Source organism: Melopsittacus undulatus, unplaced genomic scaffold (assembly GCF_012275295.1).
Source record: "Melopsittacus undulatus isolate bMelUnd1 unplaced genomic scaffold, bMelUnd1.mat.Z mat_scaffold_173_arrow_ctg1, whole genome shotgun sequence".
Taxonomy (NCBI): Eukaryota; Metazoa; Chordata; class Aves; order Psittaciformes; family Psittaculidae; genus Melopsittacus; species Melopsittacus undulatus.
In genome coordinates this window covers 91,864-112,643 of record NW_022994134.1, presented here as the reverse complement: position 1 = coordinate 112,643, position 20,780 = coordinate 91,864, and the positions used below count along the sequence as shown (strand labels likewise).

At 48.6% G+C, this 20,780-nt stretch overlaps 1 pseudogene; it reads right to left on the bottom strand.

Annotated features, from left to right (window-relative positions):
* Positions 1-1,000: 1,000 nt before the first annotated feature.
* On the bottom strand, positions 1,001-4,768 carry LOC117438364 (G-protein coupled receptor 35-like; annotated as a pseudogene).
* Between the last annotated feature and the right edge of the window lie 16,012 nt (positions 4,769-20,780).

The following is a 20,780-nucleotide window of genomic DNA, read 5'->3' as shown; positions in this document are numbered from 1 at the left end:
ATCCGTTGTGGTCTCAATTTATAACACTGTCATCAAACCTCCCTGAAAAACTGTGCATGGATTGTAAGGCAGGGATCATGGCTGCATCTGCTTCATGTTGCTCGTTGCTGTTTTCTGGGCACCAACATTCATGCAGCATGAGGCTGTGGCAAATTGAGCAGATGTGATCCTTCTCACCAGTCAGAACACCTACTGAGGAGTTAATCCCACTGAAGTACAGCAAACCTGTCACCAGGATTTACAGCAGTTGCTTAGGTGAGATCAGGTCTTAACAGATTTATACCTGATAGGCACAATGCAAAAGTTCTGTTCTGGGCTCTACAATGCTTTGCAGGCTCAGTTTTTGTGTGCAGTAATGGCTTTATTTATACCCACGATGGTTTTCGTCTCACAAATGCCAGGGTGTTTGTCACAAGCTGATACAAGTGTTAAATGGCAGGAATGGGGCAATAGTCTCAGGCCACTGTCTTTACCCCATGCACAGCAATAGCTGTGTCCTGGTGATAGCTGCAAGTTTTGACATCATAAGGCTGGCAGGGAACTACCAGTGTGGGTTTGGTGTGAACAGCACAGATGTATTAGGTTTAGCATTGTAGTACATGGGGTTTTTCTTGGTTTTAAGTGACCATCTATATAACAGTACCAGAAGTGGATTTGTGTATTGCTGTATGGGGGCTCAGTTCCTATGTTCAATTGCATGTTACGTACAAATAAGCATGATGTGGAAACAGTGGCCTTGTCATCTATTCTCCACCCACATGGCTCTCCGTCTGGAAGCTGTGATACAATGGTCTAAGACTGTGGTCAAAGCTGGAGACAAGTTACTGAGGACAGAAGGACAAAATTCAAGTTAATGTCAGACCCCTTGGATGGGATTGCCCCTTTTTGTAGGTACACCTATAGCTACAATGATTGCAAATACTGTAGGTGGTCCTGTTCCCTCTGCCTCAAAACTGCAGCAGCCCTGTGGCTCTTAACCCTGTAGTGTGCTACGCCTTGTTTATGTCATGACTTGATCCGTGGGTGACTGGGATTCTTGGATTTGGTTCATTTTGCACCTCATCGATAGGCGAGTGGGGAACAGAGAGGAGGAAATTCCTGAAATTCCTTAGCTGCAAAGTAATAGCAAAATGCATCCAAACAGCAGTTAGAGTTTGCTAAGCACGTAAGGATGTGAACACAGGCGTTAACTTCTGAGAGCAGAGAACAAGCTCCAGCAACATCCACTGCAAACCGCAGGAGCAGGGCAATGTAGAAGGGTGCAAAACATACAGTGAACATGCACAGATTCACAGAAATAATGCGGATTGCTTCTGGATTAATTTTGTCTCCTGAGGACTTGTGACCATCTTCTTCTTGAGACATCTGATGACTTGTACTGAGCAAAAAGTCACAATCAGCAAGGGAATAAAACAGCCAAAGATGACGGACACCAGCGATGTATAACCGGGTTGAGTAGATTGTTTCCGAAAGCAGAATTTTCCTTTTTGTCATAAAATTGTAGATGCAAGTAGGAATAAATAATTACTATTATCCAAAGGGCCCCACGGATGGATGCTGATTTTCAGTGGGGATCAAAGAATCTTGCTTTTTAGAGGGAACTTGATTGCAATGTATCAATCAATTGTTATCAGAGTGATGATCAGGATGCTCATAGGCATGTTTGTAAAGTAGATCCTTTGTATGGTGAAGCACAAGTTGTCTATGGGATGCTCATACATGGTAAAATGTATCAAGAGAAGGCAGAGCAAAGAGCAGGGAAACTGCCTGCAACTATGAGGTTGATCATGTACACCCTGGTTTCTGTCCACCTCTTGAGTCTGCAGCAGAAGACCCAGAAGGCAATCGCGTTCAGTGGGATCCCAAAGAGAGCACTGGGATGTAGACTATAAATTGAAACAGCTCACAGGCAGCCTGAGGAAGCGCCGCAGGGCAGCCCGAGCCAGGCGTCGTCCCACCATGGGATCACGCTGCCACGGGTGCCCTACCTGGAGAGGTTTCAGCCTGTCGCCATCCAGCAGGCACAGGTAGGGAGCCGCAGGGAGATGGGGCCAAACGTCTTCAGACCCCGGGAGATGCTGACGGGCGGGCAGGAGGTGCAGGAGGGAGCAAGCTGAGCCCCGCATGCTGTGCCCCACAGCCTGCCCGGGCGTGCCGGGGGTGCTCTGGGCAGTGGGCGTGGGCTGCGGGCGGCCCAGCCCTCTCCCCAGCCGGCTCTGAGCCCTGCCCTGGGGCTGGCAGGGGAGCACAACTGCCTGAGCTCAGCCAGCTGGGATGTGGGCACAAGGGACACTGTCACACAGCCTCTCTGCTCCGCTTCTTTTGCAGATGGGCAGCCTGGGGCACCGAGTGGTGCTGCCCAGCCCCAGCGGGTTGAGACAGGAGCAGAAGCTCCGTCTGCCACCATTGATCACAATGGCACCGCGGCCGCCCCCTCGCTCAGAGAGAGCAGTCGGCAGCTGCCGCAGGCTGTCATCTGTAACACCAGCAGCCTCTGCAGCTTCTGGCAGTGTGAGGAACTCGGCTGTTGGCAGCACAAGCAGCAACCAACAGCAGCTTCTCAAAACTGCTGCCCAGCTCCACCGTGTGCCCAGTTACGGCAGCAGAGGTGCACGGCCAGAGACCTGTCAGCCTGCCCTGCACAGGTCCAAAGCCTCTGCTCCTACAGGTGAGAGCTCCTGAGCTCCAGAGCTCCTGAGCTCCAGAGCTCCTGACCTCGCCTGCCTTCCTCCAGAAGCCATGTGGGCTGATTGGTTTGATATTGCTTATACCAGATGGGGGAATCCATCAGACATCTATTATTTCTAAGATTTCTCAGGAATTGAAAGGAGGGTCACTTTCTTTTAGATCCTGCTCTCTTGCTGTAACACAGATGTCATGGGTATGTTTTACAAGGAAATATCCCGTTTTTATAGCTCCAATGCCCTTATTTTCTATCACAACTAATGGAACCAGGGGTAGAAACTCATGAGCAGCACATTATTTGTGCTTACATAAATACAAGGATAAACACTATTGCCCTCAGTTTGTATAAAGTGACTATTCCTGCTGTTTATAAGAGAGCACCTCCTTTTCAGGTGGCAGGAAGTGCAGGGAAAGAGTCAGTTCTGCTCTGCAAACTGAGGCCAACTGTACAATAACTGAGATTTGCAGAGCCAGAGCCTATCAAGCAGCAATGCCAGAAAGCAGTTTTACTTCAGTTGTATTGCGCTTTCACCCCACCCAGAACATCAGAAGCTGGTACAGTCCCAGCTCCTGTTTGTAGCACCTCTTTCTGTACGGGTTCAGAAGTGTAAACCACATCCTTGAAATTTCAAATTAAACCCCAAGGAGACTGAGGAGTTTGCAGATGTAACCAGCATTAATTCAGTACATTAATTCTGCAGGCAGAAGAGCATCCAGTGTTCAAGTGCATTACAGCCTTTTGCTTATCCAAGAAGGTTTCTATAAGCTTGTGAGAAGAACATTGTCAATAAACATGAAAATAAAACCAACACAATCTTGGCTTGAGGAACATTTCCCAAAGCTAAGGATTACCATTGCCCAGTGATGCAATATCACTTCCAGATGGTACCAACATAAAGGCATGGCACATCCACATCAGCTGTGAATGAGCTGTGGACCTTGTGTTGCTTCATTGTTTCCCTCCCTGTGTCATAGAATCACAGCATCAACCAGGTGGGAAAAGGCTTTGAAGATCAAGTCCAACCTTAAAGTGAGAAGCATAATAGTACGTGTCCTGAAAGAGCTCTGTCACATGCTTGGTTCCCCAGGACTGCATAGTACCCCTGCAGAAGCAGTTCTGACAGGTTGTGTTAAAACAGCATCCTTATAGGCCCACTTCAGATACTGGAAGGCTGCTATGAGGTCCCCAAAGGTACCAGTCACTGCTTGGGTCAGGCTGGGCATTGACCTGAGGGTACTGAATAATTCTGTTGGGCATCACTGCTGCTTACTGGGCTTTAAGGCCCCTTCAAAGGGGGCAACAGGGACAAGCTCCAGAACACCTGCACTACATTGGTGACCTTATCACGTGATGCAATGCAGCGGAAGAAGGTTTTGAGAAAGGAAGAAGATAATCCAGATCCTGCTGAAGGCTGCTTTTGTCAGAAAACAGACTAAGGTCAAGGCACCTGCACAGGACAGCCAGCTGCGGGCAAGAGAATGGCAGGAAGCATGTCCCCACATCCCCACACATCTGGTCAACAAGATAACAGCAATGTCCCTGCCAAAGAAGCAGAAAGAAACACAAGCTTTCTTGGGTACTGTGGGCTTCTGGAGAATGCACATCCCAAATTACAGGCTGACTGTAAGCCCTCCCTAGCACGTGACCCAGAAGAAGAACCATTTCCATTTCCAATAGCAAGTTCCAGTCATCCAGGTATCCCAGAAGTCATCATGGACTGGGTGCAGACAAAAGGGTTTGAATGTCACCAGAGGAGGACCTGACACGTGCTGAGGAGGCCTCACTTGACAACAAACTACCAAAGAATCCTCCTGACCAGGAAAACTGTCTGGGATATCCCTCCCTCGGGAGTGATGCTGTGTACACTACATAAAATCGCTTCCACGGTGGCCACACACCCATCACGGCACTGGGCACCTCATGCCACCCTTCTCCACTGCTCTGGATTTGAGCATCTCAACCTCACTCCCTTTGATCACCACACTAATGAAGCAGGACCTTTCATCAAACCAGACAAGGGCAGTCCTCATGGAATCCAAATAGGCTTCAGCACGCAATCATCCACCACCACTCACCAGCCATCTTTCCTACCAGCACAGACTCATCACAGATGGAGCCCCAAGTCCCGGACTGAATGAACTCAACCAACAGTTGTAGGGACAGTCCAGAGACTATGGGAATGATATCTGTGTATATATATTGTCGTGGTTTAAACCAAGTCCACACAGCTCGTTAACTCACTCCCCCCCTTGCTCCCCCAACTCCTGGAAAGTTAGGAAGGAGAATCCAAAGAATGTAGCCCCCACGGGTTGAGATAAGAACAGTTTAATAGCTAAGGTATAACTCAAATCACTACTGCCATTACTACTACAAATAATAATGATAAAGCCAATAACAAGTGAAGAGAATACAACACCTCACCAGCCACCAACCCATAACTCACCCCACCCTGCCCGACCGAGCACCAACCGATACCTCCTCCATCCCCCCAGAGTCCCAGCCCTGCCGGGTCTTTCCCAGTTACATCCTGGGCATGACATACTATGGTATGGAATACCCCTTTGGCTAGCCTGGGTCAGGTGTCCTGTCTCTCCTTCCTCCCGGACTCCTCTCCTCCCTGGCAGAGCATGAACTCAGAAAAAGGCCTTGGACAAACCAAACATTTGTGCAGTAATCAAAACATACTTGCTATCAGCAACAGTTCTCAGCCCAAAGTCAAAACACAGCACTGCACCAGCTACCAAGAAGGAGAAAAAATGACTGCTACTGCTGAACCATGACATATATACATATATATGTAGAACTCTTATATACATATATATGTGTATATATCTCTCAAAGGACAGAAATGGTGGAAAACGTGACATCTCCCATGACATCAGTGCTATGGAATAAGAGGTGGACACTGTCATGGTTTCAGCTGCCATAGAGATATTTTATTCCTGGTAGCTGGCGCAGTGCTGTGGTTTGGCTGCAGTCTCAGAGCACTGCAGATAACACACTGAGGTTTCAGCTGTTGCTCAGGAACACGCACTCCCATCAAGGACTTTTCAGTCTCCCATGCTCTGCCACTGGGAGGGGCATGGGAAGTCAGGAGGGAACAGAGACAGGACACCTGACCCAAACTACCCAAAGGGGGATTCCACATCACGCTAGGTCATGCCCAGGATCTGACCTGGAGGGAGTTACCCCAAAGGTACCAATCACTGCTCTGGTCAGGCTGGGCACTGACCTCAGAGTACTGAGCAATTCTGTTGGGCACCACTGCTGCTTACTGGGTTTTTCTTCTTCCCTTTCTTCTTTTAGCTTAATATTCTCTCCCCTTGTTATTTCCTTCATCATTGTTAGTAGTACTATTCTATTGTACTTTAATTATGTAAGTGTTCCTGTCTCAAGTCAAGGGTTTTACATGCCTGGGATTCTCCTCCCCATCCCATCCAACCAAGGGGGAAGAAGGGGCTGAGCAAGTAGCTGCGTGGTGCTGAGTTACTAGCTGGGCTGAAACCATGACAGTGTCTTATGAACAGAGTCCTTCCATGGATGTGACTCACACTGTCAGCACAACCTGCAATCCACCCTCCAAGGCCACACACAAATATTCTCAGTGCTAAAATTGTCATTTATTATCAAAACAATGAAATTGCCATCAGAACCAAACCCCATCCTAAGTGGCGCTTCTCATTTCTGGAGAGAGTTTGACCATGCAGGAACAAACAGAGGAGGTCAGGGGTTCCTTTTCATTAGCTGTACCTACTCACCTGCACAAAACAGTGGAAAAGAGGTTTTGAGAAAGGGAAGAAGATAATCCAGATCCTGCTGAAGGCTGCTTTTGCCAGAAAAACAGATTAAGGTCAAGGGACCCGCACAGGACAGACAGCTGCGGGCAAGAGAATGGCAAGACGCATGTCCCCACATCCCCACACATCTGGTCAACAAGATAACAGCAATGTCCCTGCCAAAGAAGCAGAAAGAAACACAAGCTTTCTTGGGTGCTCTGGGCTTCTCGAGAACGCACACCCCAAATCACAGGCTGACTGTAAGCCCTCCCTAGCACGTGACCCAGAAGAAGAACCATTTCCAATAGCAAGTTCCAGTCATCCAGGTATCCTGGAAGTCATCATGGACTGGGTGCAGACAAAAAGGGTTTGGAATGTCACCAGAAGAGGAGCTGACACGTGCTGAGGAGGCCCCACTTGACAACAAACTACCAAAGAATCCACTGACAAGGAAAACAGTCTGCGTTATTTCTGCCTCGGCCAAAGGCAAACCCACTCATGGGACTGCTTTCACTCAACAACCTGGGTGCACTTGGTGAGGAATGGGGCAGGATGGGGATGCTTGGTGTGTACTTCAAGGGGACTGAATCTTGGCTGAGAACAGCCAATGAACTGGATGTAAATAAAATGCAGAATATGCTCCCTGATTACTGGCAATACTCACAGCATCTGTCAGCTTTGTCTCTTGTGCTCTCTTTCAGCATATCCCAGGCAGACATTCCAGAGGTAAAGTAATTAGCCAAACTGGAATACGTGGCAATTATCCAAAATGGTACTTAGATTTCTGCTCTGAGAAACGTGATGAAACCCTTAATGATGTCAAGCAGGAAGGGAAATGGAGAGACAAGGGTTTGAAGCTGCTTTCAGTGGGAAAACTGACAGCTCTTGTTTGCAATTTCACCCCAAACTGCCAGAGAGAGTAATAGTTTTCTTTCAAAGGTACATTTTTATAAGAGATTATGTTTTCCTCTGAAAGCTGAACAGCTTCATTCAGAAACATTTGTTGGTGTCAGATGCTGCCTAACTGGGCTGAGAGCCTACTGTAGCTCTGCAGATCTGTGACCTGCACTTCACTCCCTCCAGGCACTATAAATAATTTCCACAGAAACAGCACTGAAGAAGGTATCTGCAAGCCATGAAGATAACTATAGCCTTTCTGTTCAATTTTTGTCTTTTATTTTCCCCTTTCCATTTTCTCAGTTAAACCAACATTAAATACGTTCATTGTATAAAATGCTTTACACACACAGCTGAAGTTACAAAAGAAATGAAAGATACAGAGGGGGGAAATCTGTAGGAGATCCCTACTCCACAATACATATGTACCTATTTATGGATTATCTTTGCACCCTGCATTCCCATTTGCCCCAAGGAAAAAGTACTTTGCATCTACATTGCACCATTTTCCACCCAAGGAAGAATTCTCCCTTAGTCATCAGGGCTGGAGCTAATCATCTGTGTGAGGCATTTCATGAAGATTGCTCCAATTTGTAGCTTGATGAGGCAGAGAAGTAGATCCATGGGAAATCAAAGCTGAAGGTCTCTGAAACATCCTCATCAGACCACGAAGGGAGGAAATGAACACAGGACAATGCACTGCAGTCTAGCCAAGCCCAAATCTGAAGCTTGTCAGGCCTCTATGTCAATTTAACACACAGTGAAAACCAGCTTTCCAGCCACTTCCCCTTCGGCAATGGAAAGAGAATGCTCAGTGTAGTAATGGTAATCTGAATATCTACCAAATGCTCTTTCCTCACGATCCCCCAATTAATGACAGTGCATATATACTGGAAGTGTACACCCTCTTGCTTCTGGCCTCAGGAATACCATGGCTTCTAGCCCTCCCTGCAAACTGTATTGCTTTCATCGTCCATGGAAGCTGCAGGTGACTAGTCCAAAGTTGTAAGAGTTTCCTTACTCACTCTACAGATATGGGGAGAAACAGAGATTGCCTTTGCTGGGCTTGTACAACCTGGCTGGAGTTCAGGGGACAAAGGAAGCGAGTCAGAGCATCACAATAAAGCTCAAACAGAAGCACCTATGGAAAAATAACTGTAGTCACTGCTTTGTTTGTTTCTTTTCAGTATAACAAGAGCACTCAGTGGGGAGCAGAAAGCTTTAGAACTGATATTTTGGAGGGTTGACTCAGTTTAACCTGAAATAGAAATGAGGTAAGAAATAGTTTTAGCGAGAAGGGTACTGCATTAATGAATTCTTTCTTTTATAAGAGCACTAATGACTTGGTCAGAGGGGTGTATTGCTGGCTTGTGCTCACTCTCCCTGATAAGAAGCCCAGCTTGGAGACTTTAGTATCCTGGTCTACATGCGCACAATGCCGATTTTAGATTATGCTTCATCCAAGTCCTGTGTCCGGCTACAGCCACTTTCCTGCAAGATTAGCATGAGAAGGGTCCACATTCACCTATGAGCCTTTGCTGCTCTTTCAAGCATGTAATGTTTCTTGTCAAGACAAAAGAAAGAAACCTTTGCAATCCTGGAGTACTCAGGAACTCAGGGTGATTTAATTGTGAAGTAAGACAGTAACAATACAACCTGCTTGGGCTGTTATGGTGGGGCAAGCATAGGAAGGGGGATCGACATGTACATTGTCAAGACTCCCTGTAGTTTTAGGAGATTTTTTCAGACATGTTTATCAGCAGCAGCAACAGAAATACTTGAGCAGTGAGAACTCAGAAGCATTTTGCTCTGGGTTTGATTCTTTGTTTTTCACAAAGTCACTCAGATTCTATAGAAGAAAGCAGGTCCTAAACAAAAGCTTCTTGACTCCAAGCTTCTGCTTTAATCAGAAGGTTCTTGCTATTTCTCATGAGTTGTTTGCGGTGTTCGTTCACAGAGAATGAATCCTGGTGCTGCCTGCACTTATGGCTCTACTTTTTCACCAAGAAACTTCCCCGGTTAAAACTGGGGTGGGAATGTGGGTTGGGAAAGAAAGGTCTTAAATGAGAACATGACAGCTCTTTGCTGGACTGGTTTCAGTGAGATGACCACCCTTATCTGTATCTCCTTCTGGCTCAGACAAGGAACAGAGACCAAATACTTTAATAGCAGGACACAGCAACTGAGAAAGTCAACCTAAAAGCAAACATTTTCTGCCCAGTTAGGGAAGGTGCAGCTAAATATAATTGTCATTAATGAATCTGAAATGATCTTGGTCATGTAGAACAACTTAGCCAGCAGGCAGTGTTCTCCCCAGGGAGCTGTGTTACTTGGAATATCCTGAACTGAAACACCCAGGGACGGAACACAATGCCACCTATTATGTTCAAACTGCTCGTCAGGTTTGCTAACAATTTGCACTGCAGGACCTGGTGTTTATGTCTTTGCCTCACTTGAACCATTCAGTCTCAGATTTCTCCTGGCAGGTGCTGAAGCTCTTGGGCAATTTCAACACCAATTATTCAGTCATTTCTGAGAATGAAATCAGAGAAGCAGACATTGTGCTATCCCCCGTTAGGGTAGCAGTAAAAATATCCTTATGCATGATTTGGATCAGAGATCCCAAAATGATATAAAGAAAGCCAAAAGGAGAAATGGCTGTTGCTGTAAAACAGCTTCATGGAGTTGAGAAGGAATACCTTGGTTAATAAGGAAAGCAAGGCCCAGGAGCTCTCTGAGGAGGATTAAGGGATTCGTAAAGATCAGTATCAGGAAGTGTCATTAAAGCACTTCACTTGATGCTGTACACAGTGGGCCACTATGCCTCTGTTGAGCCACAGTAACTGTGAGTGACTGAAAGCCAACACTGGCTTAAAGAAGTTCTAAAGGAAACAGAACACTCCAACGGTAGGGAATAGAAGTCAGAGAATGGCAGAGGACTGGGCAAGGGACAGCATGTAGGACTGGAGAGTATGACTTGGTGTGAATGAGACTGAGCCAGGAGGAAGTGGCTGGAAAAGGGAGGTGAAGATTGAACAAAGAAGAAACCTGAGAGCTAAGAAAGGTTAGGATTGGTACAGGGAGGTGTACAACTAGCCAGGGAAGAAGAGGGTAGATCAGAGAAGCATGAAAGGGATGTGGGGCTTAAACAAGCAATAGCACAAATCCCGAAGGCACATAAAAGAGTAAGACCGTGGGGAATGAGCAAAGGAATCCAGGTATGCTACCACTCCCTTTCACACCTGGAGTATCACCTTTCCTCTGCTGTGAGCAAACATCCACAGGGCTGACTTGAAAGTGCCCTGTCACATTCTGGCCTGACTAACAACTCAAATCACCCTGCCAGGTTTATGATCAATCTGCTAGTGCTGTCAGTTATCCCAGGGAATCAGCTGGCAGGTATCTGTCCTATGTACCTAGGGAATCCAATCCTTTTCATGACTTGAGTTAATGTCCACATTAGCTTTTCTGTTTGCTCTTCTAGAAAATCCCAGGGATAATAAGTTTACAGCTGGAATATTTACTACTGCGACATCCCTATAATCATGAAAACACACAGAAGATAAAAGAAACAATATTTCTTTCTAGTAATTTGATAATTTTGGAGGTGCTCCACTTTGCAGTCTTAGAAGTCACTTGAATTGAACAAGTTACTAACAAGGTAATAAGCCACTTATTTCTAGCTTCCAATGAACACTGATCCTACCTTCTTCTGGATCTCTCCAATGTATGAAGAAGCTCTATTTTCTCTTCAGAATATTGATAATTTAGTAGATTTTCAAGGGATGTAGGAGAAGAGAGTGTGCACATCCTATAGCCCAGCTTTATAGTTATCCAGCTTACTATTGCTAATGACCACCTTTCCCACAATTTACCAACTCTATGAATCATACAAGGAAGGAGTATAATGCCACAAGTGAATGCCCAAGCTGGAGTACAGTCTGACCCTAAGAAAGTTTTTGGAGTCTGTTTGCTGAGCTGAATCTGATAATAAACTTTAGAGCTTCCTCATTTCAAAGTTTCAGAATTAAGCAAGAGGATCAGTGTTTCAGGATTCCATGGTGCTTTATACACCAATGCAGACAAGATACAGCGTGGAATGTCAGAATTGCAAGGCACTTACTCAGTGTTCCAACTGGTACATGGCATGGGTGGCATAAGACGAAAGAGCTTGAACTGGAACTACTTTGTTGTTCAGGACTGTTAATGTCCTTCAATCCAAAGAGTAGACTTTCCAGTGTGTTGATACAGAGAACAGAGAAGTAATTGTACTGTTCTTCACAACATCTCTCAGAAAAGGCCAGGGAAGGGGACTGATTGAATTTCGGAGAAAATGAAAAGTGAAAGATACGAATTTGTAGGGCTGGAGAAGGGTGGCTTGTTTGGTAAATGATGTAAATGGAAGGAAGGATGGAAGGCATTCTTGAGAAGCAAAGAAAGCAGAATAACCCAGGATAAACCCAAATCAAAGAGGCATCTAGCAAAAGGCATACAGCTGGACCACATGGAGTCTGTACAAGTGCCTGTGACCTACTCAGTCAGGTCTAGTTCTGCATGAAAAGGAGCTAAATGAAATTTAGTTTCAGGTCTAAATTAATTAAACTAAAAGGTTTTCATTAATTGGCTGGAGACGAGGGCAATGTAGTTTTTATTAATACCGAGATAAGCAACAGATTCATTATTCGTTACAAGGGCTAGAAGGAAGCCTTTTGTGCCAGCACAAGATTCTTCCTTGACAGTATAGTTCTTGTGAGGACAATTTCTATTAACGGCTTCAGCTACTGAACGTTTGCTAACGGAAAACAGCCAGACAGACTGCTTGGGCTGTACACCAGACACCAGGCCCCGTTAGAGGTGCAGCATGGGTCCCAGGACCTGCTGCTGCGCAGATTCTTCCACAGGATGTCACTCTCGGGCAGCTTTGTCATCCCTGATTGTTGCCTACAGCTGGAGGGTTATGAACTCCCATGGCAAGCCCTTCTAGAGGGCATCACATTATTCAGTGCCTTCCAAGTGCCTTATTGTGCAGTGTTGGTGATGCTTTTCGTTTTGGACTTTCTGAGCACGGCTTTTCACTGGTTCCTCTAGTGGCTACTAAAGACTAATTTCATGGATTCATGTGTCTATATGCTCATTGTGCAGAGCGAGGCTTGGATAACGGTATATATTTTCCTGGTTTTTCTTTTCTTACAAATAACAGTTTTTACATAGAGGAGGCATCAGACCATCAAAGTTAATGCTCCCAACAACACCAGAGACAGCCAGCAGAGAATCTACTCAAGTTATTAGGCTATTTGTAGTCTTGATGTATTCATTGCACACTGTGGCCCATTACATAAGAATAATCATTACTTTAGTTAGGAGCTCCAGGATAAGGCCCTTTATGTGCAATAACGACAGGGAGGTGGCCCTGAGGCTGCAGAGGTATTTGCAGGAGTGTGCACACTGCTCTTGGTTTGTGTTTGGGATTGGAAAATCCTTAAGAAAGTAATACGAAACTGGGGCAGACTGCAGGGGTCACAGCTCAAGCAGACAAGTGCCACTTACACCCACCCGGCCTCTTGTACCCTCCTCCTCCTTGCTACCCCTTACCCCAGCCATTCCTTACGGTTCACACAGTGCCCCCCTCAAATATTCCGACTCCTCATCTTCCTCCTGCTTTTTCCCCTGTCTTATCTCATTATATTCTGGCTGATGGCTGGAGATCCCTGGGTTTCCCAAGTCCCTGATCCTGGTTCTGCCATAGGGGTGCAGCAACACGGGAACTCCCAGCTCAGCACTGCGTGTCTGGAAGGATGTTATTCTCCTCCCTAGGTTATATCTTACAAAGAAGTTCTTCCCTGTGAGGGTGGTGAGGTGCTGGCACAGGTCCAGCGAGTGGGGGGAGAGGCAGGAACCAGCCGGTGAGCAGGTCTGGGAAGAGGATGGAGTTATCTTGAAGATGGGGACACACAGAGAAGTATCCGTGTGAAATGAGGAGAAAGTGATACAACCTCGAATGAATCCATCTTTGAGACAGGGGACTCTTCCTCAGTCATCCCTCCTCAACACTGTCCTGGGCAACATGGTGTTCCTGGCCAAGAGCAGCTTCAACAAATGCATTCTGAATGTCACTAGGAGTAAGCCCAGGTAGACTTGAGTGATGTTGACCTCCTCCAGAACCTTCTAAACTTCTAACATGGTCTTCATTGAAGGCAGAGCATGAGACTGAAAAGTTCTTGATCAGGATAAGTACTACTAAGCAACAACTGAACCATTGGTGTGTTATCAGCACTGTTCTCAGGCTAAAGCCGAAACACAGCACTGCACCAGATACTAGGAAAGAGAAAAATAACTGTTACAGCTGAACCTAGGACAGCACCCATCCCTTATTCAATACCATTCACATCATGCTCAGTTCCCACGTTTTTCAATACACCATTGCTTTTTGTCTCAGAATGTATACACATACACACAGAGACAAATATAATTCCTTAGTCCATGGACCATTCCTATAAAGCTCGCTGCATTCATTCAGTCCATGATGTCAGGCTCCATCTATCATCACAGTCTTTCAGGGCAGGAGAGACAGTGTGTAGTGTTGGACTTTTCAGTCTCATGCACTGTCAGCGAGGAGGGGCACAAAAAGCCGTGAGAAAGCAGAGACAGAACACCTTACCCAAACTAACCAAAGGGGTACTCCATCCTACAGCACGTCATGCACAGTATGGAAACTGTGGGGAGTAACCCCAAAGGGTCAGGCTGCAGCTAGGGGAGGGGGTTCTGAGCAACTCTATTGTGCGTCACTGCTGGCTATTGTTTTCTTCCTTTGCCTTTTTAGTTTCATATTCTCTCTCCTCTTGTCATCATAATTATTACTAGTACTAGTAGAAGTAGTTGTTTATTATACTTTAGCTATGGGACTGTTCTTATGTCAATGCGTGAAGAATTCTTTCAATTCTCCTCCCCCCACATCTTGCCTGGAGGGAGGCTGGGGACGGAGCAGGGGGTGAGCAAGCGGCTCTGTGGTGCTGAGTTACCAGCTGGGCTTAACCCACAGCGCAGCTAATGCCAGTGAGTTACCAAGGTGTCTGTGACTCATGTGCTCTGGCTGACACACTGCATCTTCATCCCCTTCCACCCGGGACAGGAATCTGGAAATAAAGGAAAGGCCAAGTAATTGCTGGGTTAACAGTTTGGGAGGGAAGCAAGACAGCAGCACGGAGAGTGCATGTCTGTCTAAGAGACACCCCTTACCTGCAGCCCATCAGCACTGCTCTGCCTCCCTTTGGCTGTATGGTCTGGGAAAAGCCTGGGAGTTCCCTTTCAATCCTCCCTTCAAGGGCATCCTCTCCTCAACAAGATATTGATTCCAGAATCATCGAATCTCAGCCCAGTTTGGGATGTGAGGAACCTTGAAGCTCCACCAGTTCCAAGCCCTTGCCATGAGCAGGGACATCTTCTGCTAGGGCAGGTTGCTCCAAGCCCCTGTGTCCAACCTGGCCTTGAACACTGCATGGGGCAGTGGATGGGGCAGCCACAGCTTCTCCGGCCACCCTGTGCCAGCGCCTCACAGGAAGAACTTCTAGCTAATGTCTAACCTGAATCTCTTAAGGACCTCTTCAGGTCCTTTCCAACTCTAACTGTTCTATGATTCTACGAATCTATAAAGTCATTCACCTATGTCAGCAGCGTTTCTGAGCCGATTAAGTTGGCATAAGCATTTATCTCCTTCACATGCGAAAATGGCTGGGAATTATGCAACACGGTTCTTGGAAAACTACTGAATATGTATGATGTTTACCTGAAATGTAATGGATATGTGTGTAGATAGAGCAACAATATAATCATGGTCTATTTGATGCTCGAATTGGGCACATTAGGAGGAGATCTCCCCTGTGTCTCCCAGTGCTGCAATGAAGAATACCTGCTTGTCAACTTAAACTTTGTTGGTGAGTTCTTAATGAGTTCTACAAATTAAAATACTCCATCCCTTCCGGTGAAGAAGAGCTGAGGCTGCAGAACATCCCTGCATCTCCCTCCAGGCACACTGCTGTTCTAAAGCACCCACATGGGGAGTTTTGTTTTCTGAAACAACTTTGTTGCTCCATCCCTTGCCACCTTCACACATCTCCCAGACTCCCCAGTCACATGACATCAAAATCCTGCCCTTCTCCCTCAGTCCAAAGACCAAGCTGAGTAGAATGCCCGTGGTCCCAGCCCCTGATCCACCCTAGCAAGTCCCAGGCACAGCATACGGCAGCACCGTGGGAGGCCAAGGTGAGGGGCCCAAGCCCTGGGGAGGCAAGGCTGCACTGCAGCACACACCGGCACTCCCGGGACCAGGTGTGCGACCAGTGGGGATGGTGCTTCCTTCCAGAACCATCAACTCACCCACAAGCACTCAGCCCACATGGCTTCTGGAGGAAGGCAGGCGAGGTCAGGAGCTCTGGAGTACATCAGCCACATCCAGCCCTGCCAGGGAGGTGCTCGGTGCCAGGGGAGGAGCAGGACAGGACAGCAGAGGAACAGCCCAGTCTGGGGTTTTACACAAAACTATTTGTGGGGTTTAGACTTTGAGCAATTCAGAGGTGAGCCCAGAAGAGGCTGGACAGCATCGGTCATCTGGCGCCCTGCAGGCAGCACCCATCATCAGCAGAAGGCAGCAAGGTGACAGCTCTTCAAGCTCTCTACCTGCAAGGAGAAGAGACATCTCCATCCAAGGCATTGCCTGGGTGCAGATCCATTCACTCAGACCCCATTGGTGACTTCCCAGCACTGCAGTGCTGGCACTGGCAGTGCTGGGAAGGTCTGGGCTTGTGCTCTACTCCAAATTCCAGGAGCTACCTTGGCCAGCTTATCTCCAGGAGAAGTTACCTGTGACCTGGCTGCACAAGACAACTGAAAGCTCTGATTTCCAACTAGCCACAGTGTGGTTTTCCATCCTTAGGGGATCACACCCTTGTCCTTACTCTCAGCCTGAGTTTGTTGTGGTCACAGAGAGTGAGCACAACCCGAGAAGTTTTCGAGACTCACTTCCCAGAAACCTCCAGAGCCCTTTGGAGAGCTCCAACCAACCCACCCAATAAGGAGCATTTTTCAGAGTGGGTCTGCTCATGCTCTGCATCTGCTGCACCCTGGAGGCAGGTTTCTTCCTGCCACTCTGGAAAGTGTTAGTGGAAACCAGAGTGTGGCTTCTTTGGGAAGTGGAATGCTTCCTCTCCGGGCAAGGTTCCCCTCTCCCAAAAACCACAGCACGAGCTGATGCCTACTTTTGCAATAGGAGGAACTGGGACAGGACCATCACTTCCCCCAGCACATCCCACTGCAGAAAATGCACAACACGAATTAAAAAGCCAGCTCTGATGGAGAGCAGGTGATGGAGCAAAGGGGTGATGGGCTGGGAGCAGCTCAAAGGTTCCTCCATGCAGGGGCGCACAGCAGAGGCTGCTGGTGTCACAGGAGTGTCGTGGTTTAAAACCAGCCACGCAGCTTGTTAACTCACTCCCTCCCTTGCTCCCCCAACTCCCGGAGTGTTAGAAAGGAGAATCCAAAGAAGGTAGCCCCCATGGGTTGAGATAAGAACGGTTTAATAACTAAGGTATAACACAATCACTACTGCTACTACAAACAATAATGATAAAGCCAATAACAAGTGAAGAGAATACAACACCTCACCAGCCACCAACCCATAACTCATCCCACCCTGCCCGACCGAGCACCAACCGATACCTCCTCCATCCCCCCAGAGCTCCAGCCCTGCCAGGTAACTCCCAGTTACCTCCTGGGTATGACGTGCTATGGTATGGAATACCCCTTTGGCTAGCCTGGGTCAGGTGTCCTGTCTCTCCTTCCTCCCGGCTTCCCCTCCTCCCTGGCAGAACATGAGCTCAGGAAAGGCCTTGGACAAACCAAACATTTGAGCAGTAACTCAAAACATACTTGCTATCAGCAACCGTTCTCAGCCCGAAAGTCAAAACACAGCACTGCACCAGCTACCAAGAAGGAGAAAAAATGACTGCTACTGCTGAACCCAGGACAAGGAGTCAGCCTGCAAGAGGCCTGTAGTGCACACTGAGGAACTTGCTGTTGATGCAGGAATTGATGCTCGCTGCCGGCATTGCTGGCAGGTGCTCTGCTGCTTGCCCCATGTTCCTAACCTGGAAAGCACTGCTGCTGCCATGGGTATGAGAATGACGTGTGGGCTGAGTTGCACTGTGGAGCTTTGTGTGCCAGCTGCTCACAGGGTGGCCAGGAGTGCACGGTGATTTTCCAACCCCAAACACAAGCCAAGAGCAGTGTGCACATTCCTGCACAAGTACCTCTGCAGCCTCAGGGCCACCTCCCTGTCGTTCCTCTGCTGCAGCCCTGGGGACACGAGGCCATGGCTCAGGGCAGCTGCAAGAGCCCCCCTGCTCGGTTGGTCAGAAGCTGTAGGATGGGGACGGGGGGATTGCGTGGAGTCACCCATCTGCTGTCCATTTACAGTTCTGCTTCTGGAAACATCGCCAGCTTCTCCCTGCATTGCTCCAGAGCTTGCGTGTGCAGGAGGAGCAGGAGAATCACAGTCTCTCGTCCCTTATCTCTGGCCTTAGCAATTCTAAGCCTTGCTCCTTATTCCTCCCAACCCTTCTACACCCCTGTCATTCCAGTCACCGGGCTGCAGCAGGCACCGGGCTTCAAAAGCCAGCTGACGTGGGAGCCACTGCATCACACACTGTTTCATCCCATCGGGATGAGCTTTTCCTACTTGGCCAACATGTGCTGCCAAGAGCCAGCAGGACTGCAAGCTCAGCAGCTGGGAAGTGCTGCAAGGAAAGAGGTCGCTCCGCAGCTTTCTCTGCTACTGACACAAGGGAAAAGCTGGAGCAGACAGAGGCAAGAACTGGGGAGATAGGGATCTGGTTTATTGGCCCGAGAAGTGTCCACAGCGAGCGCAGGCTGCAGCACGACGTTCTCAGCGCAGCTCCCTCGGGCCTGGAGCTGACAGTGGGGCATTATCCCTCCGCTTGCGGGCTGATGCAGGATCTGTGGAAAGCCCTGCGCAGAGGCTTCAGTGCCCTTCTGAAGAAGGATAGGTGTTGCTCTCGGACGTGTTTATCTCTGGTGTCATGCAATCCTTCTTTTGGGTTGGCGGTTCCCCAAGCATAGGTGGTGGAATGGGCATCAACGGGTGGCAGGTTACGTCGTGACTGCAGCTGCCACTTTTGCATTTTCTTGGGGGTTTTCCCCTGTTGGCTTTCAATTGTCTCCCAGGTAGGGGAGGCCCTGGCATTCTCAGACTGGCGCAACCGGTGCCACCAGCGCGGCCTGGGTGCCACTGGAATACATGATGTAGTTGGCTCCTCCTCGGTGTCCTGAGCTGCTGCAGGCACTGCCTGTTCATCCCTGTAGAATCGCGGGGAGGCAAAGGTTCTGCTGGCCTCTCCCTGATGCTCTTCAGGTGCTTTCCTCACTTTGCGCCTGAATACAACCTGCAGAGCTCTGTCGACAACTGAGACCCTTCGTGGGGCCTGTCTCTGGGCGTGTGGTGGTACTAGTCCTTGTGTAAAGGCCTGTCCTGGTCCCTGTCTATCTGTGCCCAGGCTCCTGGCCTGTGTTGGTGCCTCACTCTGGGCCTGGGCTGGTGTTGGCTGCTCGCCCATTTCGCAGACAACAGGCAAAGGCTTGTGCAGGACGCCTCTCACGAAGTTCCTGTCTCTTTTTGGTTGTATCATCTTACTGGCTTTAGGGCTGAGCAGGGCAGATGACGTTCTCCGTGCCTCTGTTTCACTTTGGGCCACATCCTCCTGCTCCTTTTCCTGCTCAGCTCTTGCCCGGATGGCAGCCACAGCCTTATGCACAACGTCCATCACAAAGCACCTGGCTGTTTCCTGCATAACCAACTCCAAGGCAGTGGGGCTGAGCAGGGCCAACGACTTTCTCCGCTCCTCTTCTTCTACCTCCTCCTTGTCAAAGCCATGGGAAGGTGGTGCCGTTGCCTCCTCCTGCTCTTGTGCTACAGATGTTGTCTGTGCATCTGTCCCTTCGACAAGGTGGGGTTTCTGACCGCCTGCCCCAGGGATCTCTGTCAATGCAGCTGCATCTTCCTGCTTGTCTTCTCTCAGAGGTATAATGGCTCTCCTGGCTACTTTCTGGTTGGCAGACATGGGCGACACCATGTCTTCTCCAGCCTCATCTGCTGCAGGGTCGAAAGGGGCTGAGCTGGGCTCTGCCTGAGGCTCTACAGCCATAGGAGTCTCGATGTTCTCCAGTGTTACTGGCATCACTGGTGCCATTGACACATCCACGTGGCTTTGGGCCACATCCTCCTGCTCCTTTTCCTGCTCAGCTCTTGCCCGGATGGTCAGCCACTGCCTTATGGCACAACGTCCATCACAAAGAACCTGGCTGTTTCCTGCATAACCAACTCCAAGGCAGTGGGGCTGAGCAGGGGCCAACGACTATTCTCCGCTCCTCTTCTTCTACCTCCCTCCTTGTCAAAGTCATGGGAAGGTGGTGCCAGTGCCTCCTCCTGCTCTTGTGCTACAGATGTTGTCTGTGCATCTGTCCCCTTCGACAAGGTGGGTTTCTGACCGTCCTGCCCCAGGGATCTCTGTCAATGCAGCTGCATCTTCCTGCTTGTCTTCTCTCAGAGGTATAATGGCTCTCCTGGTTACTTCTGGTTGGCAGACATGGGCGACACATGTCTTCTCCAGCCTCATCTGCTGCAGGGGCGAAAGGGGCTGAGCTGGGCTCTGCCTGAGGCTCTACAGCCATAGGAGTCTCGATTGTTCTCCAGTGTTACTGGCATCACTGGTGCCATTGACACATCATACGTGGCTTTGGGCCACATCCTCCTGCTCCTTCTCCTGCTCAGCTCTTGCCCTGGATGGCAGCCACAGCCTTATGCACAACGTCCATCACAAAGCACCTGGCTGTTTTCCTGCATAACCAACTCCAAGGACAGTGGGGCTGAGCAGGGTCAACGACTTTCTTCTCCGCTCCTCTTCTTCTACCATCCTCCTTATCAAAGCCATGGGGAAGGTGTGTGCCGTTGCCTATCCTCCTGCTCTTGTGCTACAGATGTTTGTCTGTGCATCTGTCCCCCTGCGAGCAAGGTGGGGGTTTCTGACCTGTACTGCCCCAGGGATCTCTGTCAATGCAGCTGCATCTTCCTGCTTGTCTTCTCTCAGAGGTATAATGGCTCTCCTGGTTACTTTCTGGTTGGCAGACATGGGCGACACAATGTCTTCTCCAGCCTCATCTGCTGCATGGGGCGAAAGGGGCTGAGCTGGGCTCTGCCTGAGGCTCTACATGCCATAGGAGTCTCGATGTTCTCCAGTGTTACTGGCATCACTGGTGCCATTGACACATCCACAGTGGCTTTGGGCCACATCCTCCTGCTCCTTCTCCTGCTCAGCTCTTGCCCGGATGGCAGCCACAGCCTTATGCACAACTGT